Source organism: Molothrus ater, chromosome 18, assembly GCF_012460135.2.
Source record: "Molothrus ater isolate BHLD 08-10-18 breed brown headed cowbird chromosome 18, BPBGC_Mater_1.1, whole genome shotgun sequence".
NCBI lineage: Eukaryota > Metazoa > Chordata > Aves > Passeriformes > Icteridae > Molothrus > Molothrus ater.
In genome coordinates, this window is record NC_050495.2 from 8,927 (window position 1) to 31,615 (window position 22,689).

At 44.8% G+C, this 22,689-nt stretch overlaps 3 long non-coding RNA genes across 4 annotated transcripts; all 3 read right to left on the reverse strand.

Moving 5' to 3' along the window:
• Window positions 1–1,751: 1,751 nt before the first annotated feature.
• On the reverse strand, window positions 1,752–5,326 carry LOC129046877 (uncharacterized). Of its 2 annotated transcripts, XR_008508703.1 has the most exons (9): window positions 5,310–5,326; window positions 5,055–5,222; window positions 4,891–4,976; window positions 3,746–4,813; window positions 3,628–3,669; window positions 3,475–3,534; window positions 3,347–3,390; window positions 3,225–3,265; window positions 1,752–3,143 (listed from the first exon to the last, which is right to left on the reverse strand). It is a non-coding gene; the product is annotated as an uncharacterized LOC129046877 (long non-coding RNA). The 2 variants fall into 2 exon arrangements; XR_008508702.1 differs by having other exon boundaries at window positions 3,628–4,813.
• A 1,263-nt stretch (window positions 5,327–6,589) lies between these two features.
• On the reverse strand, window positions 6,590–8,562 carry LOC118693088 (uncharacterized). The gene is made up of 6 exons (XR_004981221.2): window positions 8,408–8,562; window positions 8,245–8,325; window positions 7,062–8,167; window positions 6,937–6,978; window positions 6,750–6,856; window positions 6,590–6,671 (listed from the first exon to the last, which is right to left on the reverse strand). It is a non-coding gene; the product is annotated as an uncharacterized LOC118693088 (long non-coding RNA).
• Window positions 8,563–10,006: 1,444 nt separating this feature from the next.
• LOC118693087 (uncharacterized) lies at window positions 10,007–10,569 on the reverse strand. Its single transcript, XR_004981220.2, has 3 exons — window positions 10,281–10,569; window positions 10,165–10,206; window positions 10,007–10,070 (listed from the first exon to the last, which is right to left on the reverse strand). It is a non-coding gene; the product is annotated as an uncharacterized LOC118693087 (long non-coding RNA).
• Window positions 10,570–22,689: the final 12,120 nt, after the last annotated feature.

The following is a 22,689-nucleotide window of genomic DNA, read 5'->3' on the forward strand; positions in this document are numbered from 1 at the left end:
CAGTCCAAGTTGTCGAGTGATCAGCCAGAGGCTAGGGGTCAGCCCCCCAAGCCTTACCCCATACGCTGTCCTATATGTCTATCCCCCAGCATCCATCCCTTAGGGTCACTTAATGGTTGGTAGGATGTTATCTACTTTCGGTTTCCACCTCCCTTTAAATGTAACCTTGGCACATCTCCCTGGGGCTCTGGGCAGGAGCCCCCTGAGGTGCAGGAGCTCCTTTGGGGGTCCTAATAAAACCTTGGATTAACCCCTGCTAAGAGTCAGCCCTTTATCTTCTACCACTGTCTCTGGTGTCTCTGCTGCTGCAAAGGCGACCAGCCCAGGTGCCCTCAGTACCCTCGGGGCACAGAGAGTGTCTCCCCCCAGCCCAGGTGCCCTCAGTACCCTCGGGGCACACACAGAGAGTGTCTCCCCCCAGCCCAGGTGCCCTCAGCACCCTCGGGGCACAGACAGTGTCTCCCCGCTGTTGGCCATGTCGGGGCTGCCCCCGGTGTCTGCCAACTCGGGACCGGCTGAGGGTTACTGAGAGGCTCGCACAAACCCGCTCGGCCGCTGATTGTGGTGGTGTTTGAGGGTCCTCCAGGACAAGGGAGGAGATGAGAATCTTGACTCCCCCTTTCAGAAGGCTGAAATATCTCATTTTCTTTTAATATAATAGAGATCATAAAATAATAACTACACTAAAAGAGCAAGGAGACATCAGAAAGCTGGAAAGGAATGAATAATAAAAACCTGTGACTGCTCACAGCCCCGACACTGCTGGACCATGACTGGTCATCAAGTAGAAACAATGCACAGGAGACCAATCCAAGATGCCCCTGTTGCTAAACCATCTCCAGCCCACACTCCACAGCCAGCAGATTGTTATTGGTTCCATTTCTGTTCTGAGGCTTCTCAGGAGAAAAAACCCAGCAAAAGGATTTTCACCAAACACGTCAGTGCCAGGTGATGGCACAGGCAGCATCAGCTGGCAGAGGTCACTGTGTCATCCCTGCCAGCCCAGGTGTCACAGCAAGGAGGAGAGAGTTCACCCTGTGCTCACCCTGCAATACAGAGCAATACAACACAACACACACATTAACACAAGATTATAGCCTTTTTCTATTTTCATTACTTGTGGATTTATTGTTACAGGACACCCAAAACAACAAAAGCACACAAAAAACAGCACTCATCTACCATTAGCACCCCCTTCAAATGACACACAAGCTCACCATCCCTCTGATCACAACTGCTAAATTACACCCCAGCAATCATTGGTCCTCGGGAACGTGGTTCCCTGGAGCCTCCAAAAATTCCTCCTGCCTGAAGAAATACCTGGTCCCTGGAGGGTCTGTGCCCAAACTTTGGCGATGAACGTCGCCTCACAGACCGACCGGGACCCGGGGAAAAAAACCCAGCCGGGGGGAAAAAAAAAAGAAAAAAAAACAGCCGGGGGGGTGGGGGGGCTAAACCCAGCTGGGGATTTTTTACTCTAAATTTACAAATGAGTTGAAAAACCTGAAAAGCAAGTCACACACACAAGGTTAAATCCAGTCACAGCATGCGCTCACACACGCAGAGATGAGCAGACGCCGACAGACAGACACGTGCTCTCACACACGCTCACGCACTCCTCCCATTTAAACGTTCCCTGTGGCTCCCACTCGAGACGCTGAAGAACGTGCTTCCACGCTTCTTCTGGCTGCCGCTCCTCGACGTCAAATGGTAGATTCTGGGGAAATCAGTAGCCTCAGGGACCTGTGAGATGACAGGAAGCGGTCAACGAGTGGCTGACAGCTAGGACTTGTCCCCGCTCTGGACCAATAAATTTTCTACCCAAAATCCCATAAAAGACAGATGAACAGTAAAGTTTTTATAACTCTGCTACCTAACTGTGACTACATGCCAGGGCAGGGCAGCTCCGACCATAAGTGGTACAACATGAGTACACACAATAAAAGCAGACGCATACAGTGCAAGTGTGCATGGAGTGTAAGTCCATACAATATAAGCCAGCATAGGTACACACAATGTAAGTACATACAGTGTAAGCCAACATAGGTAAACGCAATGTAAGTACATACAGTATAAACCAGCATAGGTACAAACAATGTAAGTACATACAGTATAAGCCAGGACTTGAGATAGCTCTCTGGAAGATTAATTCTTGAGCCCTGTACCCTTTGAGAAGATGGAACCTATAGAACTCCTGCAGTCACGTGAGGAGGGTGTAAGACGCTCCCTCGGGAAGTCCAAGAGAATGGCGTGGAAAAAAAGGCACTACCAAAGCTGGTAGTGAGAAGGAAGATGGATGAGAACATCTTGTCCCTTTGAGACATTCCTGTCTCAAAGAGTAAAAATGTAAAGATGCCGGAATAAGGGATATCCGGAAAGGAACGTGAGTAGAATATGGCCTACGTGGCACGGAATAGTGCCGATAAAGCGTTGAGACGTAACAAAGGCCTGTGACACATAAGAAGATGGACACGGACGACATAACACGGACACGGACGACATAACAAAGACACGGATGACATGACACAGAGACGAGTGACAACTGCCTGGCACTGTCCCCATAGGGACCCAAGATTCCTAGTGCAAGGTGAGCCAGAGGCTGATGATGCCAAAGGAAAGGAAGCCCTAGGACGAGAGCACATGATGATGAAATGTAACTCGTCAAAAGAAGTTAGTGCCGAAGCAGTTAAGAGGATGCTCGAGAGGGGCGGCGAGCCTAGAGAAGGAAGCCGACTGCCGGGTGACCGTGGCCGTAGCTCCGGACGTGAAGGCGAGCTCCTCGGGGGAAAGATCCGTGACGACGTCGAGTCGAGGGAGGCGGACGACGCAAAGTTCCCGAGAATGTGGAGATGGGTCGGAACTGCCCTGCCCGGCAAAGGCTCTGGCGAGGCTGAGGGGAAACCCTCTCCCTTTACTTCCAGAGAGCCCGCCCCCCTACAGACCTGTCCCCTAAGCTGACATCTGATTGCCTCCTGTGATAGTAAAGGCTATTCCCCTTCTCCCAGCCACTGGCCCCAACACTTAGCTTTTGGAAGATGAGAGGACAAAATCCATCCTCGGTCAGACGTGGACGTTGAGATGCTCTCCGTGTGTGCTTCGGTGCTGCCGTTTCCAAGCTTGGGCTACGAGCCTCCTCAGGGTACCTAAGACAAAACAGAAAACCTGACTATTGCCCTCAAAAACAGTAATCCCCAGGACTCCTCTGCACCACTGCCCCGGCTCACCTCAAATCTTGATTTGGCTCCAGAGGGTGCCCGGAAGATACCTGCAAAGAGAAAAGGGACACGCTCAGCATGCTGCTGTGTAATGCTCACCTATGGGTCAGCCTGCCTAAACGCCGACTCACCTGCCCTCCTCTGTTCCTTGGCGTGCCTAGGGCAGCAACAGCACCTGCAATGAAACAAAGCAGAAAAGCATGCTGAGATACTGTGAAAACACAACCTCCCAAATCTGACAAGGATGCCACACCGATACCTTAAGCTGCACACAACTGGCATAGGCGTGCTCAGCCAGGAGAGATGGCAAGTGGACCACCTAAAATAAAAAAACAAGAGGAGATGCTTAGAGCTGCACCAAAACTGAGACCTCAGCAATAACAACTGCTTCTGTACGCTATTCAATGCTCACCTTGCCCACTCGGCCTTGACTGCTGCTCTCGGCCTTGACCTCCTAAAAAGAGAGACAACGAACAATGCTGTAACGGCCACCATTTATGCTTCCTCTGCAGAAACAAACATGGACTCACATGCTCGGGGCAATCCCCAAACCCGGGATGGGGGGCTCTGCCCTGGATTTTATCCTTATCCATCTGAAAGAAAGTCAGGACAAAAGTCAAACTGTTGCAGGGTAACTTAATAGCTCCAGATATCTTGTGTCCAACTACACCCCACATTACAAACTTCAAGTCCCCGGGACTTCTCCTATTGCACCAGGCTATGCGGCAGGGCAGAGCAGCTCCGGCACAAATGTGTGTGCAGACACCCGTGACACGGGACAGACAGGACGTGACAGACAACGGGGACACAACACAGACAGAAATCTCCTGGCAAGGAAAATGGCTGCGAGGACTGAGAGAATGCAAAAGGAGATGACCGAGGGGAGACCGATGGTGAGCTGATGAGGCTCAGAGAAACCTGGAGGAAGAAGATGCTAACCGAATGATTTATTCCAAAAACTGCAAAGATGGATGCCCGAGAATCCTACGGCCAGAAGCCTCTACCTGCCCTCACCTTCTCACAAGTCCTAGTCCGCCATAATGGATCCTGGCGTGGCATAGCTGTCCATACAGCTCAGAACAAGACCTGAAAAGACATCCGACCGGATGCTTCTAAAGAGACAAGAGAGTCTGATGCCTGTCTGAGCTCCTGAGGCGAAAGTTCTATGGCCTGGCTGCCAGGCCAAGGAATGCAGAGATCACAGATGCTAACAATGATGCCAGGGTTTCTGACAGGCCCCACAACGACCTATGGTAAAAGACATGACATATCCAAACACACATAATACACAAAAGACAAGTGACACGATACACACCGGGACTGCTCTGCCCCGCGCACCTGAGCACTGTGATCCAAAGCCAGGCTTTGCTTTTATGGGGCCTAAGGGGCCGCTTCATGGACATCCCCCCATCTCCAAAGGGGACTCAAAAACCCCTCCCAGTAATTCCCAAACCAGCACCCTGCTTGCATCCCCTCTCTGGGTCGTGGCCCTCTACTTATCTCTCGCACTCCTGGGGATGCCGGTCTCGGCTGCAAAGAAAGGCCACCTCGTCAGCCGGGAAGGTCCTGCTGGCACCAGGCTGATGTCTCTCAGACAGCTGTATTAAAGAAAATCAAACATCAGTGCCCGATCTTGGCAGCCCATCGGCCAAAACCCCACAAGTCTGCTACTCACCGTGCTCCTAAGAACGCTCAGCTGCTCGGGTCGCACGCTTCGGGCACGCTCGGAGACCGAGGCCGTCGTCACAGGGGGTGCCTGGGCTAAGAGGAGATGAGGTGATTTGGCATGGCTGAAACCTGAGGGGACCCTCGCTCCTCCTCCCTACTTCCCCGACTCACTGCAACTCCTTGGCAGGTGCCCAAGGCCACCTGGATGGCACCTTTAAATAGAAGAGTTCAGGGTTTCATCACCAGGTCCTGTAACGCATCCACAGGGCTCGCACGTGCAGGGAACCCGGTGCATCGGCCGGCTGGTGACAGGGGCTTGGCAGGCTCCGAGTGGATTGCCTAAAGCACAAAAAAGAGAATGGAAGCTTAGAGCAGCACCAGAAACTGAGACCTGAGCAATAACAGCTACTTCTCACCACTGCTCACCTTGACTGCTGGTATCCAGATGTACTTCCTAAAAAGAAAGACAAAGAACAGAGCTGTAACAGAGTCACCACATACACTTCTGCTGCAGAGACAAATGGTGCCTCACCTGCTCAGGGGAAACCACTCACCCGGGATGGGGGCCTCTGGAACACATTTAATCCATCTGAATTTGAAAAAAAAGTCAGGACAAGAGTCAAGCTGTTGCAGGATAACTTAAGAGCTCCAGATATCCTGTGTCCATCTACAAATCCCACCTAGAGTCCAACTACACCCCACATTACAAACTTAAAGTCCCCGGGGCTTCTCCTATTGCACCGGGCTATGCGGCAGGGCAGAGCAGCTCCGGCACAAATGTGTGTGCAGACACCCGTGACACGGAACAGACGGGACGTGACAGACAACGGGGACACAACACGGACAGAAATCTCTGGGCAAGAAGGATGACTGCAAGGACTGAGAAGATGCCAAATGAGATGACCAAGGAGAGACTGATGGTGAGCTGATGAGGCTCAGAGAAACCTGGAGGAAGAAGATGCTAACTGAATGATTTATTCCAAGAACTGCAAAGATGGATGCCCGAGAATCCTACGGCCAGAAGCCTCTACCTGCCCTCACCTTCTCACAAGTCCTAGTCCGCCATAATGGATCCTGGCGGGACATAGCTCTCCATACAGCTCAGAACAAGACCTGAAAAGACATCCGACCGGATGCTTCTAAAGAGACAAGAGAGTCTGATGCCTGTCTGAGCTCCTGAGGCGAAAGTTCTATGGCCTGGCTGCCAGGCCGAGGAATGCAGAGATCACAGATGCTAACAATGATGCCAGGGTGTCTGACAGGCCCCTCCAAGGCCTAAGGTAAAAGACATGACATATCCAAACACACATAATACACAAAAGACAAGCGACACGATACACACCGGGACTGCTCTGCCCTGCGCACATCAGCACTGTGATCCAAAGCCAGGCTTTGCTTTTATGGGGCCTAAGGGGCTGTTTCATGGACACCCCCCCATCTCCAAAGGGGACTCAAAAACCCCTCCCAGTAATTCCCAAACCAGCACCCTGCTTGCATCCCCTCTCTGGGTCGTGGCCCTCTACTTATCTCTCGCACTCCTGGGGATGCCGGTCTCGGCTGCAAAGAAAGGCCACCTCGTCAGCCGGGAAGTTCCTGCTGGCACCGGGCTGGTGTCTCTCAGACAGCTGTATTAAAGAAAACCAAACATCAGTGCCCGATCTCGGCAGCCCCGCGGCCAAAACCCCACAAGTCTGCTACTCACCGTTCTCCTAAGAGCACTCAGCTGCTCGGGTCGCACGCTTCGGGCACGCTCGGAGACCGAGGCCGTCGTCACAGGGGGTGCCTGGGCTAAGAGGAGATGAGGTGATTTGGCATGGCTCAAACCTGAGGGGACCCTCGCCTCTCCTCCCTACTTCCCCGACTCACCGCAGCTCCTCAGCGGTTCCTGACCCGGAACTCAGGGCTGGCGAGAGCGGCAAACCCGGTCCATCGGCCGCTGGGGATGGGAGCTTGGAGTGCTCCGAGCAGATGGCCTAAGGCACAAAAACGAGAATGGAGACTGAGACGTGCCCCAGGAATTGAGAGCTCAGGAACAAGAAATGCTACTGGTCACCTTGCTCTCCTGAACTTGATTTCTGGGATCCAGCTATACTTCCTAAAAATAAAGACAAAAAAAAAAAAAAAGCTGTAACAGGGCCACACTTGACACTCCCCCTGCAGAAACAAATGGTGACTGACCTGCTTGTGGGAACCCCCTCACCCAGGATGGGGGGCTCTGCCACGGGTGCAATGCATCTGCACCTGAAAGAAAGTCAGAACATATGTCAAACACCTGCAGGATAACTCAAAACCTGCAAACACCTTAGGTCAATCTAGGAATGGCATCTAGAGTCCAACTACACCCCACATTACAAATTTCAACTTCCTGGGACTTGTCCTATTACACCAGGCTATGCGGCAGGGCAGAGCAGCTCCGGCACAAATATGTGCACACACCCGTGACACAGGACAGACAGGACGTGACAGACAACAGAGACACAACACGGACAGAAATCTCTGGGCAAGAAGGATGACTGCAAGGAGCACAAGGACAGAAAATTAGATGACTGAGGTAAGATGGATGGCGAGCTGATGAGGCTCAGAGAAACCTGGAGGAAGAAGATGCTAAACTGAATGATTTAGTCCAAGAGCTGCAAAGATGGATGCCCGAGAATCCTACGGCCAGAAGCCTCTACCTGCCCTCACCTTCTCACAAGTCCTAGTCCGCCATAATGGATCCTGGCGGGGCGGAGCTGTCCATACAGCTTAAAACAAGACCTGAAAAGACATCCGACCGGATGCTTCTAAAGAGACAAGAGAGTCTGATGCCTGTCTGAGCTCCTGAGGCGAAAGTTCTATGGCATTGCTGCCAGGCCGAGGAATGCAGAGATCACAGATGCTAACAATGATGCCAGGGTTTCTGACAGGCCCCACAACGACCTAAGGTAAAGGACATGACATATCCAAACACACATAATACACAAAAGACAAGTGACACGATACACACCGGGACTGCTCCGCCCTGCTCACCTCAGCACTGTGATCCAAAGTCAGGCTTTGCTTTTATGGGGCCTAAGGGGCCGCTTCATGGACACCCCCATGTCCAAAGGAGACTCAAAAACCCCTCCCGGTGGGTCCCTACCCTGCGCCCTGCTTGCATCCCCTCTGTGGGTTGTAGCCCTCTACTTATCTCTCGGACATCTGGGGATGCAGGTCCATGTCAGGTGCAAAAGAAGGAAGCCTCAACATCTGGGAAGTTCCTGCTGGCACTGTTGTTCAACAACTCCCTGTTGTTTCTTAGTCAGCTACATGAAAGAAATCCAAATATCAATGCATGATCTCTGCAGCACACTGGCCAAAACCCAACAATTCTGCGACTCACCGTTCTGCTAAGAATGCCCGGCTCCTGGGGCCGCACCCTTCGGCCGCGCTCCGAGGCTGATGCCATTGTCACGGGATAAGCCTGGGTTAAAGGAGACAAGGTGATTTGGCATTGCTGAAACCTGAGCGGACCCTCGCTCCTCCTCCCTACTTCCCCGACTCACCGCAGCTCCTTGGCAGGTGCCCAAGGCTACCCTGGTGACACTTTTAAATAGAAGAGTTCTGGGTTTCATCACCAGATCCTGTAATGCGTCCACAGGGCTCACACGTGCAGGGAACCCGGTGCATCGGCCGGCTGGTGACGGGGGCTTGGCAGGCTCCGAGTGGATTGCCTAAAGCACAAAAAAGAGAATGGAAGCTTAGACTTGCCCCAAGAATTGAGAGCTCAGCAACAAAAACTGCTACTGATCACCTTGCTCTCCTGAACTTGACTGCTGGGATCCAGATTTACTTCCTAAAAAGAAAGACAAAAAACAGTGCTGTAACAGGGTCACCCTTGACACTCCCCCCTGCACAGACAAATGGTGACTGACCTGCTTGTGGGAACCCCCTCACCCAGGATGGGGGGCTCTGCCATGGATGCAATGCATCTGCACCTGAAAGAGAGTTAGAACATATGTCAAACACCTGCAGGATAACTGAAAACCTGCAAACACCTTAGGTCAATCTAGGAATGGCATCTAGAGTCCAACTGCACCCCACATTACAAATTTCAACTCCCCAGGGCTTGTCCTATTACACCAGGCTATGCGGCAGGGCAGAGCAGCTCCGGCACAAATATGTGCACACACCCGTGACACAGGACAGACAGGACGTGACAGACAACAGAGACACAACACGGACAGAAATCTCTGGGCAAGAAGGATGACTGCAAGGAGCACAAGGACAGAAAATTAGATGACTGAGGTAAGATGGATGGCGAGCTGATGAGGCTCAGAGAAACCTGGAGGAAGAAGATGCTAAACTGAATGATTTAGTCCAAGAGCTGCAAAGATGGATGCCCGAGAATCCTACGGCCAGAAGCCTCTACCTGCCCTCACCTTCTCACAAGTCCTAGTCCGCCATAATGGATCCTGGCGGGGCGGAGCTGTCCATACAGCTTAAAACAAGACCTGAAAAGACATCCGACCGGATGCTTCTAAAGAGACAAGAGAGTCTGATGCCTGTCTGAGCTCCTGAGGCGAAAGTTCTATGGCATTGCTGCCAGGCCGAGGAATGCAGAGATCACAGATGCTAACAATGATGCCAGGGTTTCTGACAGGCCCCTCCAAGGCCTAGGGTAAAGGACATGACATATGCAAACACACATAATACACAAAAGACAAGTGACACAATACACACCGGGACTGCTCTGCCCTGCGCACCTCAGCACTGTGATCCAAAGCCAGGCTTTGCTTTTATGGGGCCTAAGGGGCCGCTTCATGGACACCCCCCCATCTCCAAAGGGGACTCAAAAACCCCTCCCAGTAATTCCCAAACCAGCCCCCCGCTTTCATCCCCTCTGTGGGTCATGCCCCTCTACTTATCTCTCGCACATCTGGGGATGCCGGTCTCGGGTGTGAAGAAAGGCCACCTCGTCAGCTGGGAAGGTCCTGCTGGCACCGGGCTGGTGTATCTCAGACAGCTGTATTAAAGAAATCCAAACATCAGTGCCGGATCTTGGCAGCCCCGCGGCCAAAACCCCACAAGTCTGCTACTCACCGTGCTCCTAAGAACACTCAGCTCCATCGCCGAGTCCCGTGATGCTTCCGCAGGGCTCGGGAGAGCGGTGCGCCCGGTGCATCGGCCGGTCGGTGACTGGGGCTCGGCGTACTCCGAGTGGATTGCCTAAAGTGCAGAAACAGGAACGGATGCTTAGAGTTGCACTGGAAAGCGAGACTGGACCATTAACAACTGCTTCTGTACCCTACTCAATGCTCACCTTGCCCACCTCATCTTGACTGCCGATATCCAGCTTTACTTCCTAAAAAGAAAAAGAACAGTGCTGTAACAGAGTCACACTTTACACTCTCCCTGCAGAGACAAATGGTGACTGACCTGCTCGGGGGAACCTCCTCACCCGGGATGGGTGGATGGATTTTGCCCTGGATTTTATCCTTCTGCATCTGAAAGAAAGCGAGGACAAAAGTCAAAGGGCTGCGGGATAACTTCACACCTCCAAACATCTTCTGTCTATTTAGGGATATCATCTAGAGTCTGGCAACACCCCACAAACTGCAAGTCCCTGGGACTTGTCCTCTGGCAGCAGGCTATGCGGCAGGGCAGGGCAGAGCAGCTCCGGCACAAATATGTGCGGACACCCATGACACGGAACGTGACAAACAGGGGGACGACAAACACAACACATTATGCTTGTGGTGAGGGTCTTGAGGGGAAAAGGCAAAAGGGACCCCAAAGACACACTAGGTAACACAGTACACTGGACAACACCACGTGGACCGGAACTGCTCTGCACTGACCGCCCCAAAGCTGCCGTCAAAATTAGAGCCTCTCCCTCTAGCTGTCCTAAGAGGCCCCTGGGAGGAGATTGCTTTTCCCACTGCTAATTTTTAAATCTGTCCCGGGAACTCCCAACCCAGTACTCTCCCATTGTCCCATCTCCAGGCCGTGGCCCTGACTTATCTTTTGGATGATCGGTGATGAAGATCCACATTGGACCTGAAATGAGTCTGCCTCGGAGGGCCCCGTGATCGCCTGTTAGCCTCTCGGTCAGCTACAATAAAGAAAACCAAAACCAAAGTATGAGTACAGAGTTATGTGGGCCAAATCCCAGCGAGTCAGCTACTTGCCCTCTCCTGAGTGTGCCTGGCTCCTTCAGGCTCCAGCTTCATCCTGATTCCAAGGCTGTGGCCGTTATTATGAGTAGCACCTGGGTAAGAGAAAGGCAAAGTTAAACGGCATTCCTGTGAGTGGAGTGGATGACCTTGTGTGCTGTAAACGTGTGAATGCCTCTGCTCAGCTTCTAAAAGGCCTTGGGTGGGGGGGCCCTCAAATAAACACCCTTTCTCACCCTGCTGCCTTCAAAACCACCCCCCCAACAATAACTCCTAACCGGATACCTGCTCACCCTCCCTCTCCTAGTCACAATCCTCAACTCACCTGAAGCCTCAATCTCAAACATAATCTTGGACACTGGGCAGATTCCCAGATTCCTCTTGCGACAAGATGAATCTGCTGAAAAAAGCGTTGTAGTTGACACAACCTGGAGCCTATGGAAGCTGTGCTCTTCCTAAAAAAAATACAAAACAAAAGAACAAAACAGGAAATTACAAATGCACTTTACCACCCCTAAACACAAAACCCAAAACTGTGAACTTAAATACTCCCTGTATTCTATGCTGTTTTCTTCACAGTATCTTCAAAGCCTCTGTTGCTTTAGATGCCCAGAAACACCTGCTGAAAACAAGCTGAGATAAGCTGAAAGAGCCTCTTACCTGAAATGAGAGTGAAATGAGAGTGAAATGAGAGGAGAGCTCTGATCCCAGCACATCCCAGAGAGGGAATGAAGGCCCTGAGCAAAGGCTGGGGTTAATATACCCCTGATGGTGCCCGCCTCTCGTTCCCATGGCACCCGGGAAAAGGGAGGGGGGTGAATCCCACCCGGTATGAAAGCCCTCAGAGCAGTTGCAGCTGTTTGGCTCCTCTGACTCAAGTTCAAGGGGAGAAAAGGGCTTGTTATAGAAGAAAACTCTTCTGAAAAATAACAGTGCTTTCTTTTTTGCAACAACTACTTGGAGTAAATGGGCAGGAAACTGGTAAGAAATAAAACTTTCTGTTTAGGCAGCATAACTAGATAAATTGGCTAATTTGCTGTGACCTTACATAATTATTCCTTAGTGGCTATTAAGTAGTATTTCATGTGTGACTGAGCCCGGTGGAGAAGAATGCTTATGATATGAATCGTCTAAGTCTCCTTGGGACCTCTAATTAGGCCTATCTACATTATAAGTAAAAATAAGAAAAATAAAAGCTTCCCAGGCAGTGTAAGGGTTAAGTGCATGCCAGGCTCACCCTGCTCTGAGATACTTGGTCCTATGGCACAGAAAGAAGGGCCCTGAAATGTATTTTTAAACCCTTAAAATGCTGAAAAAGGCAGAGCTTCCTTCCAGTGCACCCCTTAAAAAGAGGAAATGGGGCAGTTACCTCTACTGAAACTAATACAATAGCAAATAAATAGCTTCTGCCCTTTAATTTACTCTCCTTAATTATTGGGAAAAGAAGGGTTTTCTTCTCTCTTTAAATCTCTCCAGGGATGAAAAAAGAGGGATTTTTCCCTCAGTTCAAATTCTTATGGAGGGATAGCTGGGCTTCTCCCTCAATTTAGGCCTCAGGACAACAAAAAGGGGGCGGCTACCCTTAATTCAAACCCATAAGAAACATTGTCAAGATTTTCCCCTTCTATTTAAACTGGAAAATAATAGAAAATGAGGACTCCCTGTCAATTAACACCCCTAACAGCATAGAAAAGGCAGGGATTCTTTCAACTGAGACCACTAAAATTGCAGGGGAAGCAGAGTCCCTCCCAGTTTGAACACAAAAAATAAAGGAAAAGGAAGCTTTTTCCCTTTTTTCTAAACCCTTTTTCTCCTAATAACCCCTCTCCTTTCTGGGAGTGCTGTGGAGGGTCTGGGGGCTCTGGGGAGGGACTGGCACAGTAAAAGGGGAAAGTTGAAAGCCCTCTCCTGGAACCCCACATGCTGCCTGGCCTGCTCAGATGCTGCCCCTTGGCAAAAGGGCTCTTCCCTTGGCGTTTTCTCAAAGGGGACTGAGTGGTAATAGTTTCAAAAAAGGCAAATGATCCAAGAAATGTACAAAGAATAACACAGAATTAAGAATTAAGACAACGCTTGTACCACTGATTTCAAACACTGCCTGGTTTTATTCTGGTCTTGCCTGAATAAAACATCTCCTTAGGGGAGGAATACTCCAGATAGAAGGATCAAGACTGTTTTTGTGTTCTGACCGTAGCCTGAGAATTGTACAGGGGAGAAAGGGAATTACCATTTCCATCAGTAAACTTTATTTGATTCATTCCAAGACTGGACATGCTAGCTGGGTTATAAGTAAATGCTTGAATTGTGAGAATAATTAGTATTGTAGTTCACAACATTTATGCTCTTATTGCAAAAAGTGTTAAAGTAATAACTTAGTTTTGTGGATGGGAATTACTAGTGCCTGGTGAATGAGAGATACCTGAAGAACGGTAAGAGTCCACAGTTAAAGGGTGTCCAAACCAATTTGCCTGGAAATTATTTAAGAGAAAGTGACAAGGAAATAGAGGCCATGACCAGATTGGCCTCTGTTTTTTGCCACCGAGAAGATCAAATACACCTGCTGTGGGTTGCAACCTCACAGGCCTGGGAGGTGGGAGTATAAGGCATACTGGACCTCTGTTATTCCTGTTTCTGGCACTCATTTGTTCTCTTTTCCCTTTCGGGATACCAGCAAGATCGTGTCACAAATGCTGCAGAAAGCATCACGTGGAAAGAAACCAAAGTTCCTCTTTAATTACACACACCTATGTCAACAGCCACTGTTATAACCCATCCAAATTAAGAACCTGTAGGCAAAATGGAGTAAATTATTGGATTACAAGAAACTTAGGAAAAAGTGGTAATAGATTTGGAATTGAATGTCCAAAAGGAGAGAGAGGGATTTGTTTTACATTTAATCCTGACGGTTCGAGATTTGGTAAAAAAACAAATAATAAACGAAAAGGTAAAACCAGCACAGCAACTTAACTCTGTATTGACCCCAAATTATCTATTGAGTCGTATTACAAGACTCCAAGCAGTTATAGAAATGATAGCAAATGGAGCTGCCCAGGCATTGGAGTTAATATAAAGTCAGCTAAGCCGAACAAAAACTGTAGGGTATCAGAATAGGTTGGCTTTACACTATTTATTGGCCAAAGAAGGGGGTGTTTGTGGAAAGTTTAATATATCAAATTGTTGAAAATTGATGACCACAGAAAAGTCATTCTAGAAAAAGCAAAAGAAATCAAAGAAGAAAAAAATATATATGCATATAATAACCGAGGTACCGGTCCAAAAATTAGAAAACAATGTTAAAACCTAGCTGGTAGGGTAATGTATTAGAAGAAATTAAGATCTTCCATTTTATGTGTTGCAACTATTTTTATATTTCTTCCTTGTGTAATCCCCTGTTTTATTTTGCCCGCATAGTCCAGAAGATGCAAGTAGATAAGAAATATTGCTCAAGCCAAAGGATTTACAAAGAATAAGAGTGGGGATTGTGACAAATGCAGGTATTTTATGATTGGCTTTTTTGAAATATTAAAATGAATATTATATGTGTTGTGTTAGAAAGGAATGCTGTATTAATTCTCTTAAGTAGTGTGTTAAATATAGTTTTAGGTTATAAAAACTGTTAAAATAGAAACGATGCTATGTAAGATACTTTTTTTAAAGAAAGGACTGGCAGCGAGATAGCGGCCACAGGACACCTGGATCTTTCAGAGAAAAAGAATTTATATATATTGCCCTCTTATGAGAAGAAACAAACTTCTTCCTGCCTCCAAGGCGCTGTTAGGATTAGAAGGAAGAAGTGGATGATGAGCAGACAGAATCCTGTGTTTGAATGGAATTTATGCACCATGTATGAAGTGTATGACTATGCAACAGGCTATTGCTTTTAAGGGTTAATCCTTTGTTAACGGGGGTCCTTTTTCAGGCCCGTGCTGCCCAGAAAAAGGTACCCGGACGTCCGTAACTCTTTGTTTTTGTTGTCTCATATTGTCCTAATTCAAATTGTCCAAATTATTATTACTCTAATTGTATGACTATTTTTATAACCATTTTATTACTATTAAACTTTCAAAAATTTGAAAAGCAAGTGATTGATGTTTTTCACACCAGTCTGTTAGGTGAAAATTATCAAAAGATTTTTGTGAGTTTTCTAATTTTGGCATTAATGCTGGCAAATTTTCAGGGTTTACTGTCTAATTTTGGGTCGAGAAATCTGTCCCAAACACTGAGGGGACTCTGGAGCTATTTGGGAACAGTTCTTTTTTGAAATTCTTTTGTGTTGGGATCAAAGGGCTGGCATTTGCAGGGGCAAAATAATTCTCTGTCTGTCCTGTATTTATTAAAGCAGCTGTCATATTCCAACCTCCTCCTCCTCGTCGCACGGTTTGTGTGCATGGATGTGGCTGTGCAGACGAATCGTGACACAAAGTAGTCCCACTGGGTGCTAGGAGTGTGGAAGGTAAGAACGCGGAGGCACACCAGGTATCAGTTGCTCAGGGTTACGTGCTGGAGAGGGATCTCTCGGTGCCCGGCAGAGGGAGAGATGCGGAAGGATACACGCAAGGCGCTGCAGTTTTCACCTGCTGTGGTGCCGTGTATAGACACAGTGGCGGCAGAAGTGGCGTGACAGGGCACAGGGATGCCGGCTGTGGCTGGACAGCGGCACGCAGCGGCTCGGAACCGGGACCGGGCTGTGCCAAAGCTGCGACAAACGCAGTGGGGGTTGGCGGCGGGGCCGTGGAGATAGAACTGCGCATGCGAGCGGCTGATCCCGGAGGCAGCGCTGTGGTTCGATGAGTTGGCACGGAGTGATATTGCTGGTGCGGGGGTTGTAGCAACTGCGCATGCGTGGGTTCCATCACTACGGCAGCGCGGGCAGTCATCATGGCGCCGGGCAGGCCGGGGCGTGCGGGAGGCGGCGGAGCTACGGGAACGGGAACGGGGCTGCGGCTGCGGCCGTGGAAGGGAACGCCGGGACGTCCGTGGTTGCAGGAGGCGGCGGAGCCACGCCATCCAGCAGCTCTGAAGCAGGAGGGTGCGGTGGGGAAGGCGCAGCTCGGCCCGCCATGCAGCGGGGGCGGCAGGAGAGGGGAAGCGACCACGGGCGGCGCTGACGGGAGGCTGGGCTGGAGCGCCGCAGCGCCTGCATGGGGTGCCTTGGGTGGCTGGGGCGCCCCGGTAAGACAGTCATTAAAACACCCTAAAAATTATTTTAAAAGCCCTGAAAAAGCCCTAAAGGTATCCTAAACATTTCCAGAGAATTCCTAAAAAACTCCTGTAAAAAAACCCCTAAAATATCCCTAAAAATCCCTGAAATATCACCTGAAAGACCCTAAAAAACAGTTTAACCCCTACCTGTAACACTGTGGCCTCCAAACATCATCTCTACCTATTAATCGGGGTAACTGCAAGACCCTCAAACACCACCACAATCACCAGCTTGAGTTGGTCTGGGCAGCACCAAATAAAATAAAATTAAAAGCTTTAAAAATAGAAAAATTTAAAATAAAAATTAAATAAAAAATAAAATAAAAAAAATAAAATAAATGTTTTAAAAATGGGAAAATAAAAAAAAAAGAAAATTAAAAAAATAAAACCTTTAAAAACAGAAAAATTAAAACTAAAAATTAAAAAAAATTAAAAAAATAAAAGAAATGCTTTAAAAATAGAAAAATTAAAACTAAAAATGAAATAAAAATGAAATTAAAAAAAAAAGAAATGCTTTAAAAATAAAAAAATCAAAACTAAAAAATTAAATAAAAAATAAAATTAAAAAAATAAATGCTTTAAAAATAAATCAAAACTAAAAATAAATAAAAAATAAAATTAAAAAATAAAATTAAATAAAATAAATGTTTAAAAATAAAAAATTAAAACTAAAAATTAAATAAAAAATAAAAAAAAGCTTTAAAAATAAAAAGATCAAAAATAAAAATTAAATAAAAAATAATAAAATAAATGCTTTAAAAATAAAAAAATCAAAACTAAAAATTAAATAAAAAAGAAAATTAAAAAAATAAAATAAATGCATTAAAAATAGAAAAAGCAAAAAATAAAAATGAAATAAAAAATAAAATTAAAAAATAAAAAAGCTTTAAAAATAGAAAAATTTAAAAAAAATAAATAAAAAATAAAAAAGCTTTAAAAATAGAAAGATCAAAAATAAAAATTAAAAAAAAAATAAAAAATGCTTTAAAAATAAAAAAATCAAATCTAAAAATTAAATAAAAAATAAAAGTAAAAAAATAAAATAAATGCTTTAAAAATAGAAAAAGCAAAAAATAAAAATGAAATAAAAAATAAAATTAAAAATAAAAAAAGGGTTAAAAATAGAAAAATTTAAAAAAATTAAATAAAAAATATAAAAAGCTTTAAAAATAGAAAGATCAAAAATAAAAATTAAATAAAAAATAATAAAAAAATGCTTTAAAAATAAAAAAAATCAAAACTAAAAATTAAATAAAAAATAAAAGTAAAAAAATAAAATAAATGCTTTAAAAATAGAAAAAGCAAAAAATAAAAATAAAATAAAATATAATATTTGAAAAATAAAATAAATAGTTCAAAAATAAAAAATTAAAACTAATATTGAAATAAAAAATTAAATAAAAAAATTTTAAAAAGCTTTAAAAATAGAAAGATCAAAAATAAAAATTAAATAAAAAATTAAAAAAAGCTTTAAAAATAAAAAAATAAAAACTAAAAATTAAATAAATAATAAATTTTTTTTAAAAAGCATTAAAAATAGAAAAAACAAAAATAAAAATTAAAAAAATAAAATAAATGATTTAAAAATAAAAAAATTAAATAAAAAAATTAAATAAAAATAAAATTAAAAAATAAAAAAAGCTTTAAAAACAGAAAAAGCAAAAAATAAAAATGAAATAAAAAATAAAATAAAAAATAAAATAAATTCTTTAAAAATAAAAAAATTAAAACAAAAAATTAAATTAAAAATATAATTAAAAAATAAAATAAAAAGCTTTAAAAATAGAAAAATCAAAAATAAAAATTAAATAAAAAGTTAAAAATAAAATAAATGCTTTAAAAATAAAAAAATCAAAACTAAATATTAAATAAAAACTAAAAAAATAAAATAAATGCTTTTAAAATAGATAAAGCAAAAATAAATATGAAATAAAAAATAAAATTTAAAATATAAAATAAATAGTTTATAAATAAAAAATGAAAACTAAAAAATAAAAAATAAATTTAAAAAAATAAATGCTTTAAAAAAAATAAAACAAAAAAATTAAATTTAAAAAAAATAAAATAAAATAAAAAGCTTTAAAAATAGATAAATTAACAATAAAATTAAATAAAAAACAATTAAAAAAAGCTTTAAAAATAAAAAACTCAAAAGTAAAAATTAAGAAAAAAATAAAAATAAAAAAATTTAAAATATGCTTTAGAAATATAAAAATTAAAACTAAAAATTAAATAAAAAGGAAAATTTAAAAATAAAATAAATGCTTTAAAATAGAAAAATTAAAACTAATAAAAAGATAAAAAAAGCTTTAAAAATCGGAAAATTAAAAAAATATGAAATCAAAATTAAATTTAAAAATTAGAATTAATTAAAAATAATTAAAAAACAAAATAAAATCCGTAAAGTGCTGTAAAGTACTGTAAAATTTCCATAAAAGGTAGTGTCGTAAAGCGCGACTGTCGAAAAAACGCAGCTTTTACGACAGTCGCGCTTTACGGCACGTTTTACGACCGTTTTACGACAGTCGCGCTTTACGACAGTCGCGCTTTACGGCACCTTTTACGACAGTTTTACGACAGTCGCGCTTTACGACACCTTTTACGACAGTCGCGCTTTACGGCACCTTTTACGACAGTCGCGCTTTACGGCACCTTTTACGACAGTCGCGCTTTACGGCAGTTTTACGACAGTCGCGCTTTACGGCACCTTTTACGACAGTCGCGCTTTACGGCACCTTTTACGACAGTCGCGCTTTAGGGCACCTTTTACGACAGTCGCGCTTTACGGCAGTTTTACGACAGTCGCGCTTTAGGGCACCTTTTACGACAGTCGCGCTTTACGGCACCTTTTACGACAGTCGCGCTTTACGGCAGTTTTACGACAGTCGCGCTTTACGGCACCTTTTACGACAGTCGCGCTTTACGGCACCTTTTACGACAGTCGCGCTTTACGGCACCTTTTACGACAGTCGCGCTTTACGGCACCTTTTACGACAGTCGCGCTTTACGGCAGTTTTACGACAGTCGCGCTTTACGGCACCTTTTACGACAGTCGTGCTTTACGGCACCTTTTACGACAGTCGCGCTTTACGGCACCTTTTACGACAGTCGCGCTTTACGGCACCTTTTACGACAGTCGCGCTTTACGGCAGTTTTACGACAGTCGCGCTTTACGGCACCTTTCACGACAGTCGTGCTTTACGGCAGTTTTACGACAGTCGCGCTTTACGGCACCTTTTACGACAGTCGTGCTTTACGGCACCTTTTACGACAGTCGCGCTTTACGGCACCTTTTACGACAGTCGTGCTTTACGGCACCTTTTACGACAGTCGCGCTTTACGGCACCTTTTACGACAGTCGCGCTTTACGGCACCTTTTACGACAGTCGCGCTTTACGGCAGTTTTACGACAGTCGCGCTTTACGGCAGTTTTACGACAGTCGTGCTTTACGGCAGTTTTACGACAGTCGCGCTTTACGGCACCTTTTACGACAGTCGTGCTTTACGGCACCTTTTACGACAGTCGCGCTTTACGGCAGTTTTACGACAGTCGCGCTTTACGGCACCTTTTACGTCAGTCGCGCTTTACGGCATCTTTTACGACAGTTTTACGACAGTCGCGCTTTACGGCACCTTTTACGACAGTCGCGCTTTACGGCAGTTTTACGACAGTCGCGCTTTACGGCACCTTTTACGACAGTCGTGCTTTACGGCACCTTTTACGACAGTCGTGCTTTACGGCACCTTTTACGACAGTCGCGCTTTACGGCAGTTTTACGACAGTCGTGCTTTACGGCAGTTTTACGACAGTCGCGCTTTACGGCACCTTTTACGACAGTCGCGCTTTACGGCACCTTTTACGACAGTCGCGCTTTACGGCAGTTTTACGACAGTCGCGCTTTACGGCACCTTTTACGACAGTCGCGCTTTACGGCAGTTTTACGACAGTCGCGCTTTACGGCACCTTTTACGACAGTCGCGCTTTACGGCAGTTTTACGACAGTCGCGCTTTACGGCACCTTTTACGACAGTCGTGCTTTACGGCACCTTTTACGACAGTCGCGCTTTACGGCAGTTTTACGACAGTCGTGCTTTACGGCAGTTTTACGACAGTCGCGCTTTACGGCACCTTTTACGACAGTTTTACGACAGTCGCGCTTTACGGCACCTTTTACGACAGTCGCGCTTTACGGCAGTTTTACGACAGTCGCGCTTTACGGCACCTTTTACGACAGTCGCGCTTTACGGCAGTTTTACGACAGTCGTGCTTTACGGCAGTTTTACGACAGTCGTGCTTTACGGCAGTTTTACGACAGTCGCGCTTTACGGCACCTTTTACGACAGTCGTGCTTTACGGCACCTTTTACGACAGTCGCGCTTTACGGCAGTTTTACGACAGTCGCGCTTTACGGCACCTTTTACGTCAGTCGCGCTTTACGGCATCTTTTACGACAGTTTTACGACAGTCGCGCTTTACGGCACCTTTTACGACAGTCGCGCTTTACGGCAGTTTTACGACAGTCGCGCTTTACGGCACCTTTTACGACAGTCGCGCTTTACGGCAGTTTTACGACAGTCGCGCTTTACGGCACCTTTTACGACAGTCGCGCTTTACGGCAGTTTTACGACAGTCGCGCTTTACGGCACCTTTTACGACAGTCGTGCTTTACGGCACCTTTTACGACAGTCGCGCTTTACGGCAGTTTTACGACAGTCGTGCTTTACGGCAGTTTTACGACAGTCGCGCTTTACGGCACCTTTTACGACAGTTTTACGACAGTCGCGCTTTACGGCACCTTTTACGACAGTCGCGCTTTACGGCAGTTTTACGACAGTCGCGCTTTACGGCACCTTTTACGACAGTCGCGCTTTACGGCAGTTTTACGACAGTCGTGCTTTACGGCAGTTTTACGACAGTCGTGCTTTACGGCAGTTTTACGACAGTCGCGCTTTACGGCACCTTTTACGACAGTCGTGCTTTACGGCACCTTTTACGACAGTCGCGCTTTACGGCAGTTTTACGACAGTCGCGCTTTACGGCACCTTTTACGTCAGTCGCGCTTTACGGCATCTTTTACGACAGTTTTACGACAGTCGCGCTTTACGGCACCTTTTACGACAGTCGCGCTTTACGGCAGTTTTACGACAGTCGCGCTTTACGGCACCTTTTACGACAGTCGTGCTTTACGGCACCTTTTACGACAGTCGTGCTTTACGGCACCTTTTACGACAGTCGCGCTTTACGGCAGTTTTACGACAGTCGTGCTTTACGGCAGTTTTACGACAGTCGCGCTTTACGGCACCTTTTACGACAGTTTTACGACAGTCGCGCTTTACGGCACCTTTTACGACAGTCGCGCTTTACGGCAGTTTTACGACAGTCGCGCTTTACGGCACCTTTTACGACAGTCGCGCTTTACGGCAGTTTTACGACAGTCGCGCTTTACGGCACCTTTTACGACAGTCGCGCTTTACGGCAGTTTTACGACAGTCGCGCTTTACGGCACCTTTTACGACAGTCGTGCTTTACGGCACCTTTTACGACAGTCGCGCTTTACGGCAGTTTTACGACAGTCGTGCTTTACGGCAGTTTTACGACAGTCGCGCTTTACGGCACCTTTTACGACAGTTTTACGACAGTCGCGCTTTACGGCACCTTTTACGACAGTCGCGCTTTACGGCAGTTTTACGACAGTCGCGCTTTACGGCACCTTTTACGACAGTTTTACGACAGTCGTGCTTTACGGCACCTTTTACGACAGTCGCGCTTTACGGCACCTTTTACGACAGTTTGACGACAGTCGTGCTTTACGGCAGCTTTACGACGTTTTATGGAAATTTTACTGCACTTTACAGCACTTTAGAGGTTTTATTTTGTTTTTCATGTATTTTTAATTAATTTTATTTTATTAATTTTGTTTTTTCTAAATTTTTCTATTTTTAAAGCTTTTTATTTTTTATTTTTAATTTTTTTATTTGTTTTTATTTTTAATTTTCCTATTTTTAAAGCTTTTTATTTTATTTTTAAAATATTTTTAAATTTAATTTTTAAATTTAATTTTTCTTTTTTTAAAGCATTTATTTTTTTAATTTTGTTTTTTATTTAATTTTTATTTTTCTATTTTTAAGGCTTTGTATTTTTTTAATTTTATTTTTTATTTATTTTTATTTTTAAACCTTTTTATTTTTAAATTTTTTTTTTTTTTTAGTTTTAAAGCATTTATATTATTTTTTAAATCTTTATATTTATTTTTAATTTTTCTATTATTAAAGGTTTTTATTTTTTAAATTTTATTTTTAATTTTTTAAATTTTTCTCTTTTTAAACTATTTTTTAAAATTTTTTTTATTTTTATTTTTAATTTTTCTATTTTTAAAGCTTTCTATTTTTTAAATTTTTATTTAATTTTTATATTTAATTTTTTTTTCTTAAAGCATTTATTATATTTTTTAATTTTGTTTTTTATTGAT